The sequence below is a fragment of the Etheostoma spectabile genome, chromosome 6 (genome assembly GCF_008692095.1).
Source record: "Etheostoma spectabile isolate EspeVRDwgs_2016 chromosome 6, UIUC_Espe_1.0, whole genome shotgun sequence".
Taxonomy (NCBI): Eukaryota; Metazoa; Chordata; class Actinopteri; order Perciformes; family Percidae; genus Etheostoma; species Etheostoma spectabile.
The window spans coordinates 19,055,363-19,074,166 of NC_045738.1; the positions used below are offsets into that span (position 1 = coordinate 19,055,363).

The 18,804-nt window shown below is 40.5% G+C and overlaps 1 protein-coding gene across 5 annotated transcripts in view; it reads left to right on the forward strand.

Moving 5' to 3' along the window:
- The window catches only part of scap (SREBF chaperone), a 67,878-nt gene that overhangs the window by 43,744 nt on the left and 5,330 nt on the right, over positions 1–18,804 (forward strand). The window lies entirely within an intron of this gene.

Consider the following 18,804-nt stretch of genomic DNA (forward strand, 5'->3'; position numbering starts at 1 on the left):
TACATACTATGAATTTATGTTACTTTTTTCGACATACTATACTATGACTTTTTGTGATTTTCAACATACTGGATTTTCTGACTTTTTCGACATACTATATACTATGACTTTTTATCGACATACTATGACTTTATGTAACTTTTTTCGACATACTATACTATGACTTTATGTAACTTTTTTCGACATACTATACTATGACTTTTTATCGACATACTATACTATGACTTTATGTAACTTTTTTCAACATACTATGACTTTTTTTCGACATACTATATTATGTTTTTTTCACAACATACTATGACTTTATGTAACTTTTTTCAACATGCTATACTATGACTTTATGTAACTTTTTCGACAAACTATGACTTTTTTTTGACATACTATAACTTTTTATCGACATACTATGACTTTTTCGACATACTATACTATGTCTTTTTTACAACATACTATGAATTTATGTAACTTTTTTCTACATACTATAACTTTGTTTAACCTTTTTCGACATACTATACTATGACTTTTTATCGACATACTATACCATGACTTTATGTAACTTTTTTTGACAAACTATGACTTTTTTTCAACATACTATACTATGACGTTTTATCGACATACTATGACTTCATGTAACTTTTTTCTACATGCTATACTATGACTTTTCTTCCACAAACTGACTTTTTTTCGACATACTATACTATGTCTTTTTTACAACATACTAGGAATTTATGTAACTTTTTTCTAAATATTTTAACTTTGTGTAACCTTTTTCGACATACTATACTATGACTTTTTTTTGGCATAATATACTATGACTTCATGAAACTTTTTTCGACATGCTATACTATGACTTTTTTTCTACATACTATACTATGACTTTATGTAACTTTTTTCGACATGCTATACTATGACTTTTTTCTACATACTATACTATGACTTTATGTAACTTTTCAACAAACTGACTTTTTTTCTACATGCTATACTATGACTTTTTTCGACATACTATACTATGACTTTATGTAACTTTTCGACAAACTGACTTTTTTTCGACATACTATGCTATGACTTTTTTGACCAACTATACGACTTTTTTTAACACACTATGACTTTTTGTAACATTTTGTGTTGTGTTCGACATACTATACTATGACTTTTTAACAACATACTATACTATGACTTTTTAACAACATACTATACTATGACTTTTTAACAACAACTATACTATGACTTTTTAACAACAACTATACTATGACTTTTTAACAACATACTATACTATGACTTTTTAACAACATACTATACTATGACTTTTTAACAACATACTATACTATGACTTTTTAACAACAACTATACTATGACTTTTTAACAACAACTATACTATGACTTTTGTGATTTTCGACATACTGTCTTTTCTGACATACTATGTTGTTTCTTACTTTTTTTAACGTACTATGACTTTTTGTGACTTTTTTTCGACATACTATACTATGACTTTATGTAACTTTTTTCGACATACTATACTGTGACTTTTTTGACATACTACACTCTTTTTTACAACATACTATGAATTTATGTAACTTTTTTCTACATACTATAACTTAGTGTAACCTTTTTCGACATGCTATACTATGACTTTTTTTTGACAAACTGACTTTTTTTCGACATACTATACTATGACTTTATGTAACTTTTTTCTACTTACTATACTATGACTTTTTTTCAACATGCTATACTATGACTTTATGTAACTTTTTTTGACATTTTATACTATGACTTTTTTTCAACATACTATGCTATGAATTTTTTTCAACATACTATGCAATGTCTTTTTTACTACATACTATGAATTATGTTACTTTTTGACATACTATACTATGACTTTTGTGGATTTTCAACATACTGGATTTTCTGACTTTTTCGACATACTATCTATGACTTTTTTTTCGACAACTATGACTTTTTATCGACTATACTATGACTTTATGAATTTTTCGACATACTATACTATGAGTTTATGTAACTTTTTTCGACATACTATACTATGATTTTTTTCGACATACATACTAGATTTTATAGACATACTATATATGACTTTTTATCGACATACTACACTATGACTTTATGTAACTTTTTTCAACATACTATGTTTTTTTTTCGACATACTATATTATGTCTTTTTCACAACATACTATGACTTTATGTAACTTTTTTCAACATGCTATACTATGACTTTTTATCGACATACTATGACTTTTTTCGACATACTATACTATGACTTTTTTTTTACATACTATACTATGTCTTTTTTACAACATACTATGAATTTATTTAACTTTTTTCGACATACTATGTCTTTATGTAACTTTTTTGACAAACTGACTTTTTTTCGACAAACTATACTATGTCTTTTTTACAACATACTATGAATTTATGTAACCTTTTTCTACATACTATAACTTTGTTTAACCTTTTTCGACATACTATACTATGACTTTTTTTCGACATACTATACCATGACTTTATGTAACTTTTTTTGACAAACTATGACTTTTTTTCAACATACTATACTATGACGTTTTATCGACATACTATGACTTCATGTAACTTTTTTCGACATGCTATATTATGACTTTTCTTCCACAAACTGACTTTTTTTCGACATACTATACTATGTCTTTTTTACAACATACTAGGAATTTATGTAACTTTTTTCTAAATACTTTAACTTTGTGTAACCTTTTTCGACATACTATACTATGACTTTTTTTGGCATACTATACTATGACTTCATGTAACTTTTTTCTACATGCTATACTATGACTTTTTTTCTACATAATATACTATGACTTTATGTAACTTTTTCGACATGCTATACTATGACTTTTTTCTACATTACAACTATGACTTTGTGTAACTTTTTTGACATACTATACTATGACTTATGTAACTTTCGACAAACTGACTTTTTTTCGACATACTATGCTATGACTTTTTTGACCAACTATACGACTTTTTTTAACACACTATGACTTTTTGTAACATTTTGTGTTGTTGTGTTCGACATACTATACTATGACTTTTTAACAACATACTATACTATGACTTTTAACAACTATAACTAATTTTTACAAAACATACTATGAATTTTTAACAAAACTATACTATGACTTTTTAACAACATACTATGACTTTTGTGATTTTCGACATACTGTCTTTTCTGACATACTAGTGTTTCTTACTTTTTTTACGTACTATGACTTTTTGTGACTTTTTTTCGACATACTATACTATGACTTTATGTAAATTTTTTCGACATACTTTACTGTGACTTTTTTGACTACTACACTTTTTTACAACATACTATGAATTAGTAACTTTTTCTACATACTATAACTATTGTGTAACCTTTTTCGACATGCTATACTATGACTTTTTTCGACAAACTGACTTTTTTGAATACTATACTAGACTTTATGTAACTTTTTTCGACTACATACTAGACTTAGTAACTTTTTCGACATACATACTATGACTTTATGTAACTTTTTCGACATACTATACTAGACTTTTTTATGACATACTACACTATGACTATGTAACTTTTTTCAACATACTATGACTTTTTTCGACATACTATATTATGTCTTTTTCACAACATACTATGACTTTATGTACTTTTTCGACAAACTGTTTTTTTGACATACTATACTATGTCTTTTTTACAACATACATGAATTTATTAACTTTTTTCGACATACTACTATATACGTTATCAAAATACTATGACTTTTTTCGACAACATACTATGCTTTATGTAACTTTTCGACAAACTGTGATTTTTTTTGACATACTATACAAACTTTTATCGACATACTATACCATGACTTTAGTAACTTTTTGACAAACTATGACTTTTTTCAACATACTATACTATGACGTTTTATCGAATACTATGACTCATGTAACTTTTTGGACATGCATATTAGACTTTCTTCCACAAAACTGACTTTTTTCGCATCTAGGAATTTATGTAACTTTTTTTAAATACTTAACTTGTGTAACCTTTTGACATACTATACTATGACTTTTTTTGGCATCTATACTATGCATTCATGTAACTTTTTCTACATGCTATACTGACTTTTTCGACATACTAGAATGACTTTGTGTAATTTTTCAACATGCTATACTATGAATTTATGTAACTTTTCGAAAATGACTTTTTTTTCGACATACTATACTATGACTTTTTATTGAACTACTATGACTTCATGTAACTTTTTTCGACAAACTTACTATGTACATAAGACATGTTGGGGAAAAAGACAAACGGGTCTCATTTTCCAGAAAGACATGTTTGCAACAATACACAGCAATCGTACAGACAACATGCCAAGTACAAGTACATACCAACCAGAATGGGGTTATTGCCAAGTTTTCACATTTGAGTCAAATTCTTGCTGTATAATATACACAAATAAATGTTTTAGCTTAGAATGGCAATAGTCAAGAAAATAAATTCAGAATAGAAATAATATAACTTAATATGTGACATAACTAAATTCTTCAATTGGAGACTGTGCAGGATGTGCAAAAATACATTAACAGGAGATTTATAGATAATAGTCCAAGATGTGCGGTTAATGTTGATGAGACCAGCTGCAGTTGGGAAGAAACTGTTCATGATGGGTTCATGTGTCCGGGGGGGAAGGATTGCCACAAGGGTTCCTGTCTGGCCTACAGGGTCCTGGAAGCATACAGGTCCTGAAAGGATGGCAGATTGTAGCCTATCACATTCTTAGCAGCGCAAATGATACATATGTACGGTGTACAAGAAATGGTCAAAATTATAAACACTGCACTGCAAAGGGAATATAGTTACCACTCTACAAAGTCAAGGAAGTGTTGTGGCTCTACAATATGGAACAATGATTATGATTTTCTGACATACTATGACTTTATGTAACTTTTTTCAACATACTATACCAAGACTTGTGTGTCATGGTAATAGTATAGTGTTTTTGACATTCTATGCTATGGCTTTTTTGACATACTAGTCTTTTTTACAACCTATTAGAATTTATGTAAAAAAAATTCTACATACTGTATAGACTTCATGTACTTTTCCGACTACCATGTTTGTCGAAAGAAAGTATAGTGATAGATGTTGAAAAAAGTAATAAAGTCCTAGTATAGCATAGTAATTGTTGGTCTTCACAATTGAACAATGATTGTGATTTTTGACATATACTATACTATGACCTTTTTTTTTGACCATACTATAAAATTTATGTAACTTTTTTCGACATACTATACAGCTATGACTTTGTCGATTTCTGATTTTTTTGATATATGACTTTTTCGAGATACAAATACTTTCCAACATACAAAACAGAGACATCGGAAATTTGCCTCAATCCACTTTTACCATCCATTTCCACAATGTTGATGAGAAGTACTATGCTTAACATACTATACTACGACTTTTTTTTTCTAACATACTATACTTATGATTTTTTGGGATTGTTTCAACATGCTCAACTTGTCGACTATAACATTTTTAAAACATACTATGACTTATTCACTTTTTTTGACATATAACTATGACTTTTTGGGACCGTTCGCTACTATACGTTTTATAACCTACATTACTATGACTTTGGATTTTTTCGACAGCTAACTGACTTTGTGATTTTTGACAGCTATGACTTTAATGACTTTTCCACATACTATATTGACTCTTTTCCAACATTCTATACTATGACTTTTTTTAATTTTTGAATACTATACTATGAATTTTTATCATGATCAAGATGATCACAAACGACTTCAGCTGGGGTACGTTCCTCTGTGCCGATGAACTAGACTAAGGAGAGACGGATGGTGGTGGGCAACAAAACAGGAAAAAATGTAGAGTGCTGTGACGTGTTTCGGTCTCCAGACGATGGTTCTGGGAGCGGTGGGAGGACGGCGCCATCTGCCTGTGGGGAAGTCCTGACAGGGAGTGTGTCAGCCATGTTACGGTCACGTGGGGATGTCACCTCGCTGGTCTGCACACTCTTGTGTCTATAGCTCGGGACTGGATGACCTATCTGTATCTGGGACCGCAGCACCGGGATCAAATCTACTATCAATACAGCAGGTACTGTTGTGGCTCTTTATGTTCTAAGAAATGCAAAGGCGGCAGTTTTTGTATGACCATTTTTACACTATCTATTGTGAATGAATAGTCAAATTATCTTAAATTTACCACACATCTACAAACAAAATGTACCACTCAGTTGTTCCCCTCTCCCCACCCGGAGGTGGGGTTGGGGCCTCGGAGTGATCTCCGAGTCTTCCTGGTGAGGGGGGCCAGGGCTGCGTCTCGTTTTGGGACTGAACTTCGGTGACCGCTGCAGACAGGCTACCTGGGCCAGAGCAGCGACGGACAGGGCGTCCGGCAGCTGCTGGTGCTCGAACGCCGCCATCCTCTGCGACTCGGCAGCGAGCTCAGCCTGGTTACGTGCCCTCTGTGCCTCGAGAAACTAGACTCTAAAGGAGAGACGGGTGGAGGGCAGTCGTTATGGTGGTGGGAAGAAAAACATGCACTCAGAACATATTTCCACCTCATCACTTCCCCTGTTGTTTTTTTTTGTTGCTTCTGGTTTGTTTCTGACACCCACAGGAGACACGATCATTAGACCGGTTTATCTACTCGCGCACAAGGTCTTTTTTTAATTTAGATGTTTTAAGTCAAGCCTGGTGTAATGATGAAAGAGAGCTGAGGTATGATTGTTGAACCTGCGGCATTTTATCTGAAGAGTGACAGACCCTTGATACCAAACTGTTGAACATTACGAAGGTCATGGTTTAGAAAAGCTGGATGTTCTCATTTAAAGAGCATCACCAGTCACCAGTCTGTGCTTTTTTTTTAAATGCGCGTTTGTTTTGTGGCTCTGCCCTTATGGCTGTACGGTGGGGCTTCACTGTGACCCCACCCACCAGAGAGGAAGATAAAACTGTCTTCTTATATTTATATTCCTGCTGCTCTTTAGCTCAACAGCAAAGTGCAGCCACAGCATTCTCTATGGGTCTACGGCCTGTTGGATAAGCTGCACAGTTGTATGTGGGTGCGTGTTGGAGACTGAATGAATGAATCTAGGCTCTTTTTATGGCAAAAACTGCTGAGAACAAAAACGGTTATGTGTGAAAAGTGTGTGTGTGGGAGGGATAAATGATGATTACTGTATAAAGTAAACCTCCATAGGAGGCTGTTTTTTATGTATAAATCTATTATTATTCGTACATTTTTTAAAATACAGTTTGTTATGAATGGTAATCACGACCTTTGAACATGAATATAACCATGTGGAAATATGAATAAATGTAATGGTGATTGTTTTTTGCGGGGTTGGGGCTGTGGTTATAAACGATTTGTGATTGTTGACTGGAATCACTGAAGTGTTTGTTTTATGAATTCGGGGGCTGTAGTAGAAAAGGTTACGCTTATTTATCCAGCCTCTGATTATGGGGTACTGTGTGTGCTACACTTTATTGGGCTACCTCCATTTTTCCAAACGGCTTGAATTTTGGATTGAGAATACGATTTTTCTGTAAGGCTGCCATTGGCTGAGCATGTTTACATTGGCTGTTTTTTGTATTGTGCCCTTTAGAGATTTTTACTACTGCATTTTTGTTTTGGCCAAATAATGACAAAAACTAGTTGGAAGAAAGGCAACATGGATACGATAATATATGCCACAGCACCTACATTTAGACGTGGGTCTCTTTTTAAAACATGTGCGCTTTTATGCCAATATTAAGTTAATAACCAAACTATATGAGCAGAGTTCCAATAACAGTTTACAACATTGGGATTAATTCCTTTTCAGCATTAGAAATGTTCATTTTAAAGATTTGTGCTCAGAAAGACAAGTCACTTTTGCTAATAAAGGTCATGGACTTCAATTTGACAGGTGCTGGACCACACTTGAAAACTCAAGGCAGAAAGAAATGAAGTTGTACACGGTTTCTGTGCCCAAATCATGATCTACTGTTACTGTGCAAAGTTTTGATTAATCATACAGTTAATGAGGCATAAAACATCTAATTCACATATAGAAGTTACTCCAAACGATTCCAATAAGCAGCAGTATTGGTCTTAGACATTTTGTACTGTGTACTCGAACCAAGTCTCACATGGTGACCACATGCTAGGTTAGCAATTAATGTGCTTATTGCGTTGCTTGAGATGTGTGTGTGTGTGTGTGTGTGTGGTGTGTGTATTAGTGATTAAGATCTGTATATATCCTTGTATGCTTGTGGAAATGCTTTGCACTGGTAAAGATATATGTTTGATTGAAAAGTTGCCCCTGAACAGAGATTCTATTTATTATGCTTCAAACACTGATGTAAAGAAATTGGTTGGTGTTAAATTCAGGGGGTAGAGCCAAAGAATACGTGATGGTTCTGTTCAAATCATAATCAGCAAGTGGTTTCCACTATGCACAAACAAGCATCATCTGGAATGGTGGTTTTCAGTGTCTCATTAGGACTGCACAGAAACAGCTGTACCTGCTTGGCATTGTAGCGATTTTGTTTGTTGTCATTTTTGTGAAAGGTGTCGGAAGGCTTTAGAAACCGGAAATGTGTCCGGTAGTTTTTTTTTGTTGTTTTATACTTGTGTTTTCTAGCATGTGATTTGATTTTAGCAAAGTTGGAAGTTTTGGGAAATATGCTTACTATTTCGCTTTCTGGCAGGGAGATTTGGATACGAACATCGAAGCACTCCGTTTAAATAAACTAACGGTTAATAAGCTAGCATCGGTTTTAGCTAACGTTAGCTAGCTAGGTTAGCACAGATTAGAATGGGAAAGATGTAACCACTTACCGACGTCAAAGCTCGCCCAGCTCACTAACTAATTAACTTGTTGGTTATGTTTTTTGTTTTTTTTACAATTAAACAAGACATCACTCTTTTTTGTTTTTTTTTTTTTTTATAAGCTAGCTAGTTATTAAAGTGTGTGATTGAGCGGACTGGTTGTTTTCCCGTTTCCGCGCTTTGTGGCTAAACTGACTGCTGCTAGCTGTTATTTCTTATTAGAGTGTATCTCCATTTAACAGATCACCAGTCGGCATTTAAAGTTTTCCCAATGTCTAGCTATGCCTTAAAGAGGGATGGTGTGGCATTTCACTGAATTTTAGCTTCTTTGAATGTTTTTGGTCATCGTATATGGACTTGGCCTTGAACAATTCCAACACTAACTGCTACTTTTGGCAGTTAATGATGTCTGCCCAATTTATTTGACACATGCTCGGTACTGCTGCTTCAAACATACTTTCATCCTGTTGTCCATTCATCCGGCTCTCAGGTGTGTCATAATTATCAAAGTCGGTGCATGCAGCCGTGACAAGCCTCGTCCTTTGAGTGGTAAAGAAAAAAGTCTGTGGCTGCATCCGCACAAAACGGCACAACTCCGAAATTAAAGCTTTGTGGTCCACATCTGATCCTCCACCTGCTGCCTAAACACGTAGAAATCAGATTTGTATCATTTCATTTCTACCTGTTTAGACAGGGTCAGGAAAAAATGGCTGTGGCATGACAAAAAACAACTAAACACTAACAATTAAGTCTATTTAACCCCCAGGTCTCCTCCCTTATTGGCAGGCTACAATCTACACAGGCTGTAGTAGTGAAGCTTATTTATTTACTATTTGTAACCACAAATGCGCCGAATTTGTAATTTTCAAATAAAGAGGCTTTGAACACAAACAGTTGTCTGTTACTGGATTATTAATGTATTTTAATAATGAATGATTAGTTAGGTTTACCAGGACATTTGGAGTAATCTAACTTTATTGAATGTATTTACAGTGTTACTAGTGAGAAAAATAATCAACTTGTTAAGACTGCGGAGTTGATGCGATCTGTGTTACCGTGACAACTGAGCTATACACACTGATTGAGTTACAGGTGTCTTAAGAAAACTCCACCAGTCCTCTGGCTGCCTCAACTCCACGCACATTATTCCCGTTCAAAAACATCGCAGGAAGAGCAGCCCGAACACCATCAACATGGAAGGGGGCTATGAAAAGTGGAGTGCATTTGGGATTTTTTTGTGTGTGGCCAGATCTGGTGCTGGGAGTGCAGAACATCCAAACATACAAAGAAAAGCAGCAAAGAGCGACAGAGAAATACAGACAAGTGCATAGTGATCTGGTCCCAGAAGCACCAGTGATTGAAGGAGCAGCTAGTGTGTTTGTGTCTCAGGTATCACACGCTAAAGCCCAAATTCAAACTGAACCTACAGTCTGCCACAGGACGTCTTGGTAATCTATACTGCAAAAATGTAACACTCTCAGGATTCAGTGTTTTGGTTTGTTTTTTATTATAAGCAGGATTAGAGAGAGCTAGAGCCTCGCTAACGCCTGGTGTGTAAAGTGAGAGAAGGGCAGCGATCCGTGGACCTGCTCTAGCGCTTGCCGAGGCCCAGAGCGGTCTCAGGCTGCTGAGGCGGTCGTCGCCTTCCTCCCTCGAGTCCCGTGGAGAACTGACCCTCGCTGGCTGCAAGAAGCTCTGCTTGGTCCACCTGTGTTTCCGTTTGCCCCTCCCTCCATGGAGAAGGCTCGGGCGTCAGTGCGGCAGCAGCTCCCAGCGACGAAGGAGCCGGAGCAGAGGAAGCAGGGGCGGGCTCACGCGGGCGTGGATCTGGGGCTGGCTGGTGGTTGAGGCGTGGGGGGTGAGGGGGGAGGGCCCGGCCCGTTAGGCGTTGGGTGGTGTTGGAGTGAGTGGGTAGGGCTGGTGAGAGGTGGCTGAAAGAGGAGGGGGGTGCGGGGATCGGGGAGGATAGAGGGCCGGGAGCAGCTGGACTTCACCCAGCGAGTCGAGGCCGGTTAAGATGGTGCCGACTGCTTCCTCGGCCATAGCCGGCCTCCATGGCTGGGTCTGTGGCGTGGGGCGGGGGATGCTGAGCTGGCGATGGTGGCTTGGATGGAGGATGGGCATGTACCACACGAGGACGAGGTCTGTGGGACTCCTGTCTCAGGTTAAGGCTAAACCGAGGGAAGGTTCAGAAAAGAGAAATGTTCAGACGAGACACAATAAAAAGTGCCTGAACTTTAAATATGCAACATACTAAGTAATTAATAAACTCCCTGCTGCTCTACTGACAGCCTAAAAGGGTACCTGCTGACCAGAACACGTAGAATCCTTTGGAACACATCAGGTGAGCAAAATATACAAATCAGCACATTAAAGTGAGAAATGATTAAACGGTTGGAGCTACAAGGGAATGAGTTTAAAAGTCCACTAGAGGAGAAGCTATTTATTCCAACCTTAAGACCCAATCTTTTGATTTTAAGACTGTACTCAACAAAAGGTCAGATCCCCCCAAATTATAAAAAAAAAAAAAGAAGGTTCTCAATCTAAAGCAGTAGTTTCATTTGACAGGTGTTAAAATAATGTCTGGTAGTTGTGCTGCAGATTTCTGAAATAAAGGGGTGAATGGAGCTGTATCTGGGATTCTGAGGGTCAGTACCCGGAAATCCAGAGGTCTTGCGAGAGCACAATTGAATTTGTCAGCGAGTTATTATAGGATTGAGTTATGCTGTCCTTAACTTGCCTTGTAGCCGAGCGTACACCAATCACATGGTTGTATCTGAGGTAGGCGGGGCCAGAGGTGAGCTAAACAGATGACGACAGGTAATCTGCCAGTTGCTTCGATGGTAGCTAAGCGTTGGGCTCTGGACACCGTCACCCCGTGTGTTGTTGTGATTGGTCGGAGTGTATCAATTGCGTGCAGTGAGATTTTCAATGCACGCTTGATGCTGACACTCGAGCATGGGCAACTTTATTATTCGATGCCAGACGTTAATCCTTTAGGATGTGGATTGGATTTCCAGGACTAAGGGTCAGTTAGGTTCAAAAAAAAAAGAAATCAGGACAGTTCAAACTACGTATGAAAGGTAGTCACATCGTCGGTACAAACTCCAAAGCCATTTCACTTATTTTACATCTTGGCGCAATGAATAGAGTTTTGGACTTGACAGTGTCAAACCTGTGGCTGCAGAGTGTGGTGTTCTTGCTGCGGTGGCGGTAGTGGATCCCGTGTTCTGAAGGACCTGCTCAGCGTGCTTCAAAACGGCCTCATAGCAGAACTCAGATGGAGCTGCAAGGACAGCGCAACAAGAGACAATTCAAAATAAAGCCCTTTTATATCCGGAAGCTTTTAACCCTGAGGTTAGTGACTATTATGCACAATCTGTGTTGTGAATTTAAAGGTCCCTGACATGGTGCTTTTGGATGCTTTTATACAGACTTAGTTGTCCCTAATACTGTATCTGAAGTTCTTTATATCTAGACCTTAGTGGGTCCCCTAATACTGTATCTGAAGTCTTTTTATAACAGACCTTAGTGGTCCCCAATACTGTATCTGAAAGTCTCTTTTATATAGACCTTAGTGGTCCCATAATATGTATACTGAAGTCTCTTTTATATAGGCTAGTTGTCCCCTAATATGTATCTGAGTTCTTTTTTATAGACTAGTGGTCCCCTAATACGTATCTGCAGTTCTTTTATATATACCTTAGTGGTCTAATACTGTACTGAAGTCTCTTTTTATAGGTAGTTGTCCCCAATACTGTATCTGAGTCTCTTTATATAGACCTTAGTTGTCCCCCTAATACTGTATCTGAAGTCTCTTTCCCAAAATTCAGCTATAGGAAGAATTCCAGCCACTAGAGTCAGTCCCACATAGTTTCCTTAGTAGTGCCATTTCTGAGTCTGTAACTTTGAGGGGGGGGGCAAGGTGGAGGTGGGGGTGTGGCCTGTGAACTGCCACTTTGTGTTTGAAAGCCATGATGTCTCTCTCTATGGGTGGGCCAAATTCCCTGGCAGGGCAAAGCAGAGAAAGGGGAGGTAACCTTTTCCCTTATGACATCATAAGAGCAAGAGATTCAGATCGGCCCAATGAGCTTTCATTTTCTCAAGGCAGAGCAGGATAACCGGGCTAGGGTTACACCTATCCCAATTCTAGCACTTGGGGACCATAGGCCGGGCAAAAATCACATTAATGTTAAAAAAAAAGTGAAATTTTAATGCATTGGGCTTAAATGTTATCTGCAATTTTACAATTCTTACGAGTCAGCTGTACTATGAGGATGTATCAGAAATAGCTCAAGTGGAGCTACAATGCAGTCACCTATAACGTTAGCCAGGAATTGTTTTACAAAATTGTTTTTCTGGTCAGATTGGAATCAGAAAAAAACAACATCCACCAAACCTCAATTCCCATCAGCCACCAGGACCAAATTATGACCAAGGAGCCTACCGATGTCACGCTGAATAGAATATGTGATCAAGTCCAAACAATTACAACTGTCCGACCCCGCCTACTGCAGCTTTAAATACAAAGCCCAAACAACAGCGCTTCAGCGTTGTGTGTATCTGACCTTCTCCTGTAGCATGTTTTCTGTTGTCTATCTTCTCACCAGCACTGGAAGGTCTGGGGATCCCGTCCCTGCCTCAGCTCCTGCAGCGCAGCGTACAGCAGACAGAAGACGCGGTGAGCCCACAGCAGCTGAGACACCGCAGAAAGAGCACAGGCTGATAGAACAACTCTTACCACATCACTGATGAGTTCACTGACCTGTGGATCAAGAGGAACTAGTTAGGATGGTCGGTGCTGTATTTTTGAACCTGAAAAACGACCACAATTGTATAATGTTTCCAGGGGCTATTTAAGATATACACAATACCCAGTAATCATGTCCGCGGTATCACTTTTGCTTGTACTTTTGTCTTTAATTGCTCTGAGATGATTATTTTTTCTTTATATTTTCACTTTCATATTTAAATTTCATAACCTTGTTTTTTTTTTGTAGCACGTTTGTTAGTGCCTTTCTTGTTTGACAGAATCTCATTGGGCTATTCGGTTAAAGGGATGGTTTGAGTAATTTCACCCTAGGGTTCTTTGCACCATGACTCAAGCCAAACTCCCCCAGAAGACTTTTTTCCTGGGTCAAAACATTGGGCAAGTCAGCGATTATGAAAATGAAAAGGTAACGGTAAAAAGACACGTGTTCAACACGAATTAAGTTAAACTACTCACATGTCAAATAAAAAAATAAATACACGAAAAAAACCGAGATATGGTATTAGGGGACCACTAAGGCCTATATAAAGCATCAAAAAGCAACATGGCATGGACCTTAAAGTACTTCTATGTCGGAAATGAAAGGTATTGGTACTTTACCAGGAAAATGGAGCTTTTATGAAAGAGGGAAAAGGGTTTACAGGCGTTACAGGCTTTAGACCAGGTGGTGAGGAACTCGTACTGAAGGATCAACTTTTTTTTTAATGGATTCATTTCTGTGATGTAAAGTGAAAAAAACTGCGGGGGCCTTCTAACTCTTTAATAAACCCTTTTGGTCCCTGATCTGTACATTTGAGATGCACAGATTAGGGACACATGACATTTTTGCAACATGAGATCATTTCTCCTCGTTTATGTTTCACTAATTTAAAAAAAAACCCACGCATGAAAATGCAAAGTTCTTTGGATTTTCAATTTACATGTAATGTGAAGAGAACTCTTATTTATAAACTGACGCTGACCATTTACGAACTGCGTTTTTACATCCTTTTGTGAAATTGGTCTCTGTACCACTCCCTTATTAAGACAATATAGAAATGTAATGCGGAAAGCAATGCAGAATAACCCGCTACTTTGAATAAAGCATCGCTTGGCATCTTAATATTGAGAGCTTTCACATTGAAAGCTTCTTGCCACCTGACACCACATCCCCGGCCGTGCACCACGACAGGTGTGTGTAAGGGCCTTGGTGGAAGTAGGTCCATGAACAATCTGGATGAATGCAGGAGGTTGCCTTGCTGTAAGGAAACCCTGATGAGAAATATGAAGAAATGAGGACTCCTCTGATTAAAAAATGTACAAGTAATAAATACCAACAACAACAACACTCGAAACGAGTAATTTCTACAGAAACTAGTAATCAAATATATGACTCACAGCTCGGCAGGAGTGAACTGGAGAGGACGACAGTGCGTTTTAGGGCTTTGGGGCGCGGTACTGCAGGCTGATCATGCGCTCAAGTGTGTCGGGTGGTCTTCTGCGTGGTCGGCTGAGTGTGTTGGTCCTGAGAGACCTGCTGGCCGCGCTCCGTGGGAAGTAGCGGACAACCTTCCCTGAGGAGATCCGGAAAAACAACGTTAAAAACAGATCAAAAACATTTTTAAACTGGGGTTAAAGAATAAGGTTAATTACATTTACATGGTGTATCTTTGAGCCGTTTCCAAAAAGAAACTTTTTAAAATATTTTTTTTTGAAGAAAAAAAACTGAACTCCTCCTAAAAAATATATAAAAAAATGTCTACAATGTGCTACTGCGCAGAAACATGTTGTTTAATCACTTTTAGGTTAAACAAAATGAAAACTTAACTCGTACCTTTTCCAGTCCTGCTCTGAACCAGCGATGACAACCATGCAATTCTGCTCTACACCATCAGCAGAAGTCTGCCGCTGTGCCGGTGAGCGGAGGCTGGTGGCAATAAGGCGTGGGCGTATGGCGACAGTCTTCCAATACTGCGGCGTGATGTAGTCGTCTTTGCCTGATGGCAGGACAACGGGGTTGAGGTCGTAGGGCAGACGTCTGGGACGGTTCTCATGGTGTAGCACGGGGCGATTGCAATTGAGAGTTGGGGGCGTCCTTCTCTGTGGTCCTGGCTCTTTCCACGGGGCGTCAGCCACTTGACAGACCAACTCATTCTCTGAGGGGGGCTCCAGGGAATTACTTGGGCTCTGTAAACGTTCAGTTCACCGTGAAGACGGGCAACGCGCTCTGGGTTGGTAAGGGTCGCCTGGTCAGGAGACTGCTGGGAGCTTCTCTTGGTCTGCGTCGTCCCATCCTGTGGGTCAGCTTTGGTGGGTTGGGAGGACTGGTTGGGGCTGGTGCCTCCAGGTTGACTCTCTGGGCTTGAAGAGAGGAGATCATCTGTGCTTGAGTTCTGGCGTGAAACTGTGTTGGGAGGGAGAGAGACAGCAGAAGGAGAGGGAAGAGTGGGTAGAGCTGTACTCAGGGGTTGGGTGGGGTGGGTCTTTGCTGGGGGTTGACTTAGAGAGGCAGGACCTGAGAGGGAGTGGGGAGGGGGAAGGCGAAGGAGAAGAAGAGGGACAGGTTGGGTGCTTGAGCCATGAAGGACCTCCAGGAGAGGGCTGATCATGTGCTGAGTGGGTGGGAACGTGTGGACATGTGGGCCATGGCACGTGGCATTGCATGGGGGGCACTTGCAGGACATTCACCATGAGCTGAAGGGTACATAGTGAGGGCTGCGGATGGCTCATGGGAAGGGACCTGAGGTGTTGGGAAGCGTCAGGTTGTGGTGCAAGGGGCTGCTGAGGCATCAGGAGCCCTCACCCCAGGGTAGCACACTCCCCAGAATGAGGGGGCTGAGCCTGGGGTTGACTGGGCATCCGCATGGGGTTGGGGCTAGGGGCTGTCGGGGTGGGTGATGTTGTGGGTAGTGGCACCGGGAGGTATCTGCGGATAGGGCCCTTGGCAGGTGAACTGAGGACCAGGGAACCATATGAGGTTGTGGGGGAGAATCTGTGGGTGCACGGTAGGTGAAGGGGCTGGCTACTGGGGGGCATGGTTCTGCGAGACTGGTGGCATGGCGACTTGAGGGGGCATTTGTCCTCTGGGACACACGGTATCTGCACTGTGGGTGGTGTGGAATCTGCTGGGCGTTAGGGGTGGCATTGTGGATTTGTGCGTGATGTGGACACATGTGTTGGTGAGGGAGTCAGGGGCATTGTTGGTGGGGTGGGGCAGGTAGGGTTGAGATGAAGGAGGTGTGGGGAGGTGGCCTTGGCATGGGGCTGGGATCATCTGAGGGTGTGCTGCTGGGGCGTAGCACTGGGAGTCTGGTAGCCTTTGGGGTATCTGAGGTTGGGGTGAAGCCATTTTGTTGTTGTGTGGCTGCAGCTGGACGGGAATGCCTGTGGTAATGGGGGGGAACCAGGGAGGTGGAATAATCCCGTGTGGGTGGCTTGCTGAGCCTGGGAGATGAGGGGTGAGGGCCAGGAATACCCTCGGCCCAAGTGGTACCCTGAGGCAGTGGTTGCCCAGTGGGCTGAGGTTATGGCTGCACTTGCTTTGCGGCTGTGGTTGGGGTGGGCCTGATGGGCATCATGGTTGGGGCACAAACTGGGGGTAGCCCCCATTTGTGGAGGTACAGTGTAGCCAGTGAGGCTGGAGGGGGGACATGGTGGTGTGGTGTAGAGGCGTAGCTGGGGAAGGGCCCTGGATGTGCTACCACAGTGGTGGTCGAGGGGCCGACCGACTGGGACGGGGGGCTACAAGGAGGTGGGGGTCTTGAGGGGGCGGTGGCCGATAACCTGAACAGCTGGCTGAGTGGCTTTGTGGAGGGAATGTGTGGGGTATGAGGAAGGGGTCCGCGTGGCATAGGGCCATGTAGCGGTCCAGAAGTAGGAAATCGAGCAATCCTTGCAGGAGTCTGGGGGAGGCAGGTTGGCAGGGACGCGATGAAGACCAGCAGCTGGAGCACAGGCCAAGGCAGAGAGCTGCTGCCGCCAAGGTTGGCAGAAGGATGCATGAAGGCTTCATGCCGGGGGAGACGAGCTGCAGTGTTGGAAAAGGGGAATGTCCGGCGGGAGGCTACGGAGTCCTCAGGTAGGCACCCCCCAAGGCCAGGATGGCTGCAAAGCTCGGCCAACTCGGATCCTCAGGCTAGAGCAGGCAGAGTTAAATCTGAAGCCTTTGTATTTAAGGAGGGCTTGGCTGTGTTAGGCCGTTGCTGGGGCTTCTTCTGGGCTCTCTGAGAGGGAGACAAAGGGTACAACGTCAAATTCGGATTTTAAGAAGTCAAATAATTACATGTTGGTCTTTCGTAATGAGGACATCGTGTCCTTAATTGCTTTTTCTTACTGGTGGTTAACCCCCATTCATTTGTGTTAGACCAGTATCGCCGACAAAACTTTTAGATTTAAATTTACAAAAGACGTACAGAAAGTCAAACAGTAGAAGTCACTGTGACTAGCACTGAAACTAACCCATTCCAGTATTTATTCCGATTAATCTGTTGTTTCTTTCTTAGCTTTTAATTGATTAGTTGTTTAAATCTAAATGGTGAAAAAATTGATCAGTGTGTTCCACACCCACGCTGACGTCATCAAATGTCTTGTATCCTACAGTCTAAATAATACAAAGTTATCTGTCACAATGAAGAAATTTGATAAATATAACCAATTAAGTGGATTTTTTCTCAAACCGTTTACCTAATAGTTGGCGTGTATTTTATAGTTGCAACTAATTCGATAATCTTTGCGCTCACACTATGACAGTAATCCACTGTAACTCAAAATACAGTTTTCTCACGTCGGCTCCTGGTATCCTCCATTTGTCTCACTCCTGGTATAAAACCTGATAGTTTCAAAAGTTTCACTTACTTTTCCAAGGCGGGCTTCCTGTCACCTGCCACTGGTCTGGCCATAGTGACTTCGACTCTTTCCAGCAAACGTGAGCTTTGGTCCTCCAGGTCGCTCGTAGAACTCCTTCCCTCCGGGACTCTCATAATCAGGTTCCGTGGCTTCGTACGGCCCAACAGTTCCTGCACGGGCGTCCACCTGCTGACTCATCAGACTCAGGCCTTTAACGGGAACCGAGGCCGTGTACTGTGACGTTGGTCCTCGGTATAAGGGACTCTCGGATGTTCTCCTGAGCCGTCCACAGATTCTGGTCAATATACACCTCACTGCTCGTACCTCAGCTGCTCCTCAATATCCCGCTGGG